The sequence below is a fragment of the Equus asinus genome, chromosome 17 (assembly GCF_041296235.1).
Source record: "Equus asinus isolate D_3611 breed Donkey chromosome 17, EquAss-T2T_v2, whole genome shotgun sequence".
Classification (NCBI taxonomy): Eukaryota; Metazoa; Chordata; class Mammalia; order Perissodactyla; family Equidae; genus Equus; species Equus asinus.
Genome location: NC_091806.1, coordinates 17,594,675 through 17,604,503, shown reverse-complemented (window position 1 = coordinate 17,604,503; position 9,829 = coordinate 17,594,675). Strand labels below are relative to the sequence as shown.

Genomic DNA, 9,829 nt, shown 5'->3' with positions numbered 1-9,829 from the left:
GCATCTTTACTTCTCTGTACTCTGGATTTAGTTATTTTTCTTGAATTTAGTGGATCCTGCCTTTTTACTTCAGGGTGGTTTAGAGTTTATTATCAATTATTTGTAATATTATTTAATTAGTCATACTCATTTTCTTCAGGATGCATTTCATTAGGATACATTATTATGCAAACATTATTATACATTATTATGGATTCACCATGAAATGCAAAACACCTAGAAGTGCAATGTAAACTCTAATAGCTCTTAGACTAATTAAAATAATGCATAACATAAACATCAAACAAATGAAAAATTGGCACACTAAAATGGAGATTGGAAAGTTTTCCAAAAATAGAGAGTGCCTTTTTAGAAACTGAGATATACAACGAAATATAGCATACTTAGGAATCTCCAAAATATTGGTACCATTCTGACTTAGTAAAATACTTACTTTACTAATTAAGGTATTTTAGACAACTTTATAGTAGAATAAATGATTTGGAAAACACAAGAGTATGTTTGTTTACATATATAAATACCTATTTGTTTCAAATTAACTTTTAATTTTTAGTTTTTTCAGGGCGTTTTTCACATCTTTGTTCCGCAGGCTATAAATCAGAGGATTTAACATGGGGATCACAAGGGTATAAAACAATGAGGTCATTCTGTCTTGATCTAATGTGTAGGAAGAACTGGGATGGAAATACATGAAGAGCATAGTTCCTTAGAAAATTGCCACGGCAGTTATGTGGGAGATGCAGGTGGAGAAAGCTTTGAACCTCCCCTCAGCAGAGTGGATCTTCAAGACTGATAGAAAAATATAACAATAAGAGACAACAACGCCTGAAATGGTGCTCAGTTCAATGAAGCCAAAAATGGTGAATATTGCTAACTCATTGATCTGTGTATTCGAGCAAGATAGCAAAAGGAGTGGCGGGACATCACAGAAGAAATGATTAACCTCTTTTGACTGACGGAAACACAAGTGGAATGTTAATGTTGTGTGTATCAAAGCATCTGCCATTCCCACCAGATAAACCCCAGCCATCAGCAGGGAGCACACTCTGCTAGACATATTGACTGTATAGAGCAACGGGTTGCTGATGGCCTTGTACCTATTAAAGGCCATCACAGCCAGGAGTACACACTCAGAATCTGCAAATATACAGAAGATGAAGAATTGCAGAGCACAGCCAAAGAATGGGATTGATTTCTTCTTGGAAAATATGTCTACGAGCATTTTGGGCCCAATTGCTGAGGAACAGCAGAGGTCACAGAAAGGGAGGTGACTGAGAAAAAAGTACATGGGTGTGTGCAACTGGGAATCCATCCTAATTAAAATGATCATTCCAAGATTTGCCAGAAGATTGATGAGATAAACGACCAGAAATGTGGTAAATAGGGTCACTTTGGTCTCAGGGTTATTGGTAATTCCCAAGAGAAAGAATTCGTTCAAGAAGGAGCAATTTCCCCTGTCCATCTTCTTTATCCTTGTTGTAAACTTTTGCAAAAATGATCAAGAAAATTATAGTTTGGCATTTGACTCTTCTGGATTTCTAAAAAGTGTTACCTGTAAGACAGAACATGGTTTGTTCCTGTAAATTGTTTTCTTTGCCCTTAGAATATAGCCCAACAAGTGTCACTTTTAAAGAGGCATTATTGTTTTGTGAAAAAACTAAAAATTTCTGAGATTAGAAGTTGATAAACTTTAATTTTAAATCTGCATCTCACTCCTGAGATATGTGACTCATCTTGGCTCCTGTCAGCCAATGTCAGGCAGTAGATTTGAATGAGCTGAAAGCTCATTCTACATCCAAAATAATACAAAAGGCACAATATAGTTAGAGAGACTAGGCCAGAAGATACAGGATTAATATATGTTTGGCAAAAGGATCACATTTATTGCATTATTCAAGAAACTCACTGGAAGGAGTGCCAAATGGGGAAAGGGGTCATTTGTACAGTGATGAATAGGAACTAGGCATTTGGTGGTGAACATGATGTAGTCTATATGGAACTAAATACATAATGATGGACACCTAAAATCTGAGTAATGTCACAAACCAATGTTACCTCAATAAAAAGTATGTAATTGCATGTGTCACTGACAAAGATCTTACATTAAATGAGCATTATTATTGTATTGTTTTTGGTGTATGGTGTCTTTAGTGTTTACTGAAACATGACCATGATTTGTAGAACTATTCTATCATTCTCCATCACTGGTTTGCCACAGAATTTATAACCCATTTGCATGAAGGATCTTGGCCAAAGCACAAACTCCTTCAGAAGTCAAAGAGAACTGCTAAAAAGAAGTGAGAACAGCAGATTATGATAAATAAAAGCACATATCATAGATTTTTAATTGACTTTTTCATTAAAATGAAAATGAGAGAAGGAAAAAATAAATGTTTCTGAGGTATATAGTTTTCTGTTTCCTTTATTCATGTAAGTATCATGTATGTATCTATTGATATATGAAAATAGTAATGTGCATTCTGATTTTATTTTTAATTTCTTCTGGACAAATACTATAATATGTGGTCTGTATGCACTTGGACTTACATATATTGGTATTTGTAATGTGTTATCTCTTGTTTTTGATAAAAGTAAAGCAAATCTTAAATTTACATATACAATGATATTACTTGCACAGTGATAAAAAATGATGTTTACTTATCAACCTTGATTAAAATATAAATAAGTTAAATCTTTACTATCCTCATAGAAATGGCAATTGAGACCAATCAAATTCATACAGGGCTAGTAAAGAAATATCACTGTTTGGTTATTATATTGCGGAATTAATTCAACTGAATAAGGCAGGTATAAAATAATTCACTTACAAATTCTTCAATACATGATTTTTCCCTATATTCTTTAAATTTGTTCATTTAGACACTTACCTGAAATGAGCAAGTCTTTGTGCTCTTATCTTTGTTACACACACAATAGGCAGATTGCACTTTATTTCTACCTAGTGACTTTTGGGACCTAAATCTCTAAAGTAACTGCCTTCACTCTTCTGTGTTATGTGAATGTGATTAATTAGATTTCTATTTCTGCATTTTCCCCTGTGAATGATGCAACGAATTTAGCGAAGGCTGAACTTCCAATTCTTCACTCATCACCAAAGTGATCAAGGACATAAATTTACCAGAATTTATTTTAATGTTATGTTCATGGCACATAAATCTATACCCTCCTCCAGTGAAACCAGATGTCTAATAAAATTCAAATAGGTCCTCTACATAATGATTTTCAACTCATATTTATTGTTGATCATGTGTCTTCCATTTCTTAGAAACTCTCATTCACCTCCCATTTAGACATATGGTAATCTTATTTACTGCTTTTTTCATTAGTCATTGTCTGATTCCTTTTTTCCTCCAACTACATGTCAATCACCCTCAGTTTAATGATTTTATGACTGTATAGCATCCACTACACTTAGTATGCTCTTTATTGAATGTTTTTAATCTCATCTCATATGTCTTTCTACATCCCCACAATTCCTAACACAAGGATTGGTGTGATTGATGACTCAGCACATATGTGTTGTTAAATAGTTTTTTATCGTGAACCTGGTAGATGTTCAACACAGAGTAGAAATAAACAAATTTGAGGGCTTTTCTACAAATGCAGTTCATATGTACAAGGATGATTCTTAAAAAAAAAAAACTGTGGATAAATTTTTTAAAAAAATCCAAGTTCTGTTTATTTCCAAAAATACTTGTGTGCACTATTATTCATGGTAGTGATTTGAAAGTTACTGGAAGTGTGAAATTTGTGTCTACCCAAATCCCTCACCTACAGCTACCAATGTAATCTCTACCCTCCCTGAATCTTGATCAAAAGTATTGGTCTCTTTCATTGGACTCCTTCATTGGGACAGAGAGATAAATACTGCATTCCAATTTTCTAACCATAAAGTACTTTTACCTTCCTTTCTATAAATGTGTTTTTTAAGCACCTCTTCATTCAGCACTGAATTTGTGAGGGCAAAAGTTATGAATTCAATATAGTTCATTATGGAGATCTTAACAAATGCTTTGTGATTTTCATATATTATTTAATTTAACTCATCTTCATGTTTGTCATTACATATTTCAAATATTATCTTGTGTTTCCTGAGCTGTCTCTAATTACCTCGTTATGCAGATTCCAAGAGTGTTCTACAGAATTAATCAGTAAATTCCTGGAGTTTCATAGACAATATGTTTTTCTGACTCCAAAGCACTTCTCTTAATAGGTTCCTGACTACAGTATAATGAAAAAAGTCTTTTTTTAAGAAAAAATACCAATTGACTACTCTCATTAAATGTTATAGTGTGTTCATATTAAATTTACAAAAACAGCGGTCTACAGATTCTTAGAGATCTAAGAGAACTGACTGGTCATCGAATGCCTGCTTCTAAACCAAGGCAAGATTCTGCCAGTGATGGAGGCATAGTGGAAAAATAGAAAGGAGTTCCAGATTGAATATAATCTGTTTTATTTTTCTTAGCCAGACAATTTATTATTAATTTTGGTGTTCAATGGGTTGTTGTATTGCACAAATCCAGGAAGAACATATAAAATGAGTAAAATGGTGCCCCTGAAGTTGTGCAATGTGGAAACCTTGGAGGATACTCTCTGCATTGGTCATCTTTTGAGTGACATTTTATATGTGAATCATTGCAAGATGCTGACAAGCACAAGTTTCTATGCATTCATTAGGGTCTACTGTTGATTGTAAAGTCCAATAATGTACTCTTGCTGTACATTTTGCTTTATTGTAGTTAATTTATTTATTTAAAACAATTCGAGTCAATACAAAATTTGTGTGCACAAAAGCAATTTATGAAGTGATAAGCATCAACTAGTGTAGGTACATAAATTTTACGGGTATTTTTTTCTTCTAAATCTTCACTAGGAACTAGAAAAGGACATAGCCTTTTTTTTCAAAGTTCCTATAAATCCAGACCACATCAAAATTTAAAATCATAAAACAAAGTATAATTGATTTGGGGAAAATGGCTCTTAGTGATATATTTCAATGCTTTTTCACTTTTTATTGTTACTTTTTGTAACTAAATTTACTAGCCTAGGAGGTATTGTTGAAGCCAAGCTCAAACTAAGAAATTGTAATAATTTGCTCCCCTTTAAACTAAAGATGCTGGTGCATTTGTGTTATCCAAGAGTTTCACTACCATTATCTACTGCTCTGGAGCGTATTTGAAGTAGTAGGAATTGTCCTTGATCACTTTATTCTGATTATTTTCAAAAAATATTTTTTTCATCAGGTACTTCTCTGTCTCCAGTGATGGCAAGTCTCTGGCCATCTGAATTGCACTTGGTTTAGACAGAACATAAATTTAACTTCGTAAACATGACTGCCCCTGAAGAGCATTTAGTCTAACTTCCCTCCAATGTTTTCCATTAAAATCTGAGTTTTAGGGACTACATTATTATTACAAATTTGTTAACTAACCTCTTAAAAGAATTTGTATTTAATTGAAGACCATGAAAGAAAATGATTTAGTTGGAAATTAAGATATTAGAGATAAGTATGTGAGAAAAAGTCTGTATCTAAATGACTTCCCTGGTGCCACCATAATACTATGTAGGCAATTGTCTACTTATACCCTCCCTCCTTCAGAAAACAGCTATATAGCCCTGAGTCACAGGCTGTTGTGAATTAGCTCAGTGCATGATAGTGATACCAAGGAAAACCAGGTTCATTAAATCTCCTTGGTGATGGGACCAATATTAGAAGTGTTCATAAGTTGAATAAGACAATTTTGATTTACAAAAAAGACAGCAATTTTAGTAGCAAAAGGGATAATTATTCACTGAAATATTCTATGAAATTTCTACCATTTATTTTACAAAAATATGGCAAACATTAGTGTATACAAGGCATTACTAGAGATAAAAATTCATAATAATAAAATTCTGAAGTTTCTTACACTATGATGGTGAATAGACGTTGTTTTTGGAGAGCTTTTTGGTATCTAAAATATATTGAGAGAATACTTAAATGATAAGTACACAGCTAGAAAACTTTAAAAATAATACCCCTTTAGCCATCACACAGACCAAGAAACAGAGCATTATCAGAATCACCAAAGACTTCTACTTTCTCCCTCCTAAGTCACTAGTCTCTTACCCCCAAGGAATAATTACTTTCTTGACTTTTATCACCATAGATTAGTTTCATAGGGTTTTCAACCATCCATAATTAGATGCCTATAGCATGTACTGTTTCATTCAACAACAAAATTGAGCAGTCCATCTACATTGCTGCATGTAGTTGCAGTACATTCATTCTTATTATTGTATAGCATTCTTTTGTATAAATATGCAATCACTCATGTATCTATTTTCATGTGGCGAGGCAGTTGTTTCCCTTTTTTTCTATTCCCCATAATTTTAATGTGAACGTTCTTATACTTGTTTTTGGGTAGAGATACATACACCTTCACTTATCTTGTGTATAAAACCGAGAGCTGGAAATGTGTGTGTGTCTGTGTGTACAACATTTACGTTTAGTAAATATTATCATACAGTTGTGCAAATCAGTATGTCAGTTCAGACTTCCATCATCACACCATCAATGTGTGAGTCTTCTAGCTATTCCACATACTCACCAGTTGTTAATATCATCTGTCATTTTAATTTTAGCCATTATGTAGAGTATGTGATTCCCCTGATGACTAATGAAGTTGGATACCTACTTTTGTTAGGTGTCTCTTAAAATCAAAATGCAGAACAGAAAGCCGATTAAATGAGTCTCACTGGACGATATCGTGGCTCCTTCAACCCATGCTATCTAACTATATGTCATCATTGCCACTTCCACTTCAGGTCAAATTATCCTAGAATTGTGATATAGTCACACTCATCTGATACTCCTTAATCTCCCCAAAGACAGAAGTTGGTTTCTGCATTATGCATTGAGAGAATCATATCAAAATGGATACAGAATGTGGTAGCTGGAATGCACAATAAAGTTTATCTAGTTCAAATCCATCTCTTGACTGGGTGGAAACCAAGGCCCAAAGAGAAAAAGTGATTTGTTGAAGGTCACAATTACTGTAAATTGATGGTAGAGTTCAGACCCAATTTTCTTGTCATTGCTTTACCATTTCATAACATGTTTCTAGAGATGATTTAAAGCAGGTTACACTTGCTTTCTCTTAGGAAAGACCTAGATACATCAAATTAGTGAAAATTCTTACTATTTTGATTTAATAAATTTTGCTAACCAGCTTTTCACCAGTAGTGAGCTAAGTGCTTGTATCATTATACATAGACCCTAATCAGTCATCACTGGTTACCCTTATGGTTAGGGATGCCAATGCCTGGTCAGAAATAAGGAACTCTTGTGAAGGACTAGATACATACTATTGACTCATTATGTACAGACATTGATAATATTTTATCTAAATTATAATATTTGTCACCAACTGGTGGTGAGTATTCTATGAGATGCTTGTGATTAGAGAAAGAGTTAAGGGAATAGTTAGGGTTGAGTTAGATAAGGCAAATTAGATTAAAATATTTCAATACTAGCTTTCCCTGACTTTCTATAGAAAGTCAGGACAGAAATCTCTTGCAGGTCAGTAACCCATCCCCTAGTTGAACCTTGAATTCCCCAATGTTTCCACTAAGTAATTTTAAAAATCAATTAATTCCATTTTTAGGCTCTCTTTTATTGAGCTTGAAATATCTCATTAATGGACTTAACATTTTCTTCTCTCTAGTTCACATATTAGACTTAGATTTGCTTATAGGAGTCAAGATTCAGATGAAATTTGATTTTGAATATATTTCAGTTGTTTTATGGGAGAGCGTTGTGCTACTCGATGGCATCTTTATACTTCTGAGATTGACACCAAGCTTTGCTTGGGCTTTAGTCTGATTTGATCTCTCCTGCCAGACTGCTGTTCAAGGTAGTACATAATTCATAGGTAACATGTCCACAATAGCATGGATTGAATGAGGAGATATTATGACTCAAAGAAACATTTCCCTATTGTTTTTTTCTACCTTTATATATCCCTCTATCAGGTCTCAGAATCCCAAAAAGACTATCACCCTAAAAAGCAGAGGAGTATCATTGTCCTATTTGGGCTTTGCTGTCCATCTGAAATTTTTTCACTGAAAGGTATTTTCCAAGGGCACCTACATAGCCTTAGATATTGAATGACATTGCTTGTGCAATTGTAGCAAACATATGAGTGTCCTTGATTCGTGTATGATCTTTCAGATGTGTGTCCTTGTCCTGTTTCTAACCAAACCACTTCTAGTGATTTGATCATCATCAAGCTAGAGCAGGCACAGATGAAATCATTAAATATCTTGTATACATTCAGATAAGAGTTCCTTGGTTTAATTATTTTCCAAATTATTTATTTGTATGTTTTTAACTTTCCATTACTTTTAGCATCCACAACCACTTTATGAGCTTACATATAAGATACAAAAAAAATGAATTCAAGTCGCATACTAGACCCTCAGTGATTATTTTTGGTTTCATATGAATTAATATTAGAAAATAACTTTTTTGGTATCTTTCTTTTTTCTTTCTTTCTTTACCTAAGTGCTATGCTGCTTCTTGGGTAAATTGATAAAATACACAGCTCTTAAACTCAGAATGTTCATAATCTCACACTGAAGATAAGGATTTAGAAAACGTAGTCATAGATTCAACAGTGTTCTGAAGAGCAGGGTGGTCTGTGGAACAAACTTGAGTACTGGACGGAAGGAAAGCCCCCTGGAGGAAGTGACTGGGTTGTGAATTACAGCTCTATAACCTACCACATTGGTTTTCTTTAAATTCCACAGAAATGACATGATTCTGCCCACTCAGGGCCCCTGTAATTGCTGGTCCATTTGCCTAGAATGCTTTCTCTACCTACTTGCATCTTTCAGTTTACTCCGACTTACTTTTTAATCTGAAACCTCAGATTAATTTTCTCCATTTTGAGGAAGCACTTTTTAACTTCCTTCACTATATCTGAACAACCTGCTTTGGGTTTATAGTGTTCAGTCCTTTTACATTGTGGCATAATTATGGTTTATTATAAATAGAGTCATGCACTGAATAATGATATTTCAGTCAATGATGGACCACATATACGATGGTGGCCCCATAAGATTAGTATTGTATAGTCTAGGTGTGTAGTAGGCTATACCATCTAGGTTTATGTAAGTATACTCTGTGATGTTGGCCCAATGACAAATTGCCTAACAACGTATTTCTAGGAAGATATCCCTGTTGTTAAGCAATACATGACTCTAATCTGATTAATTATTTAATTACTATTTGTCACTTTCTTTAAATGATAAGACTCACTAATATAAAAACTGCTGGATTCAGAGGGGCTGACCCTGTGGCATAGTGGTTAAGTTTGTCACCCTCTGCTTCAGTGGCCCAGGTTTGGTCCCAGACACGGATCTATACCACTAACCAGTGGCCATGCAGTTTTAGTGACCCACATACAAAATAGTGGAATATTGGCACAGATGTTGTTTCACGGTGAATCTTCCTCAGGAAAAAAAACAGAAAAAATTTTTAAAAAGTGCTGGATTCACTATGAAATACAAAGCACCCAAAAGTGCAATGGGTATTTGGATACAGTCAATAACTTTTAGAAAATTATATAATGCACAAATGAAACATTGGTAAAATAGAAATTGGGGAAAATAAGAACTTTTCCACAAATAGGGAGTACCAAATATAAATTCAAGACCTAAAATGAAGCATGGCATATGTATGGAATGACAAATTTTGGTATGGTTATAAGATAGCATAAGTACTTATTGGATCACCCTACATTAGTCAAAAAAATTTTGATCT

At 33.9% G+C, this 9,829-nt stretch overlaps 1 pseudogene; it reads right to left on the bottom strand.

The window, feature by feature from the left end:
* Nucleotides 1–535: 535 nt before the first annotated feature.
* Nucleotides 536–1,462, bottom strand: LOC139040517 (olfactory receptor 5W2-like; annotated as a pseudogene).
* Between the last annotated feature and the right edge of the window lie 8,367 nt (nt 1,463–9,829).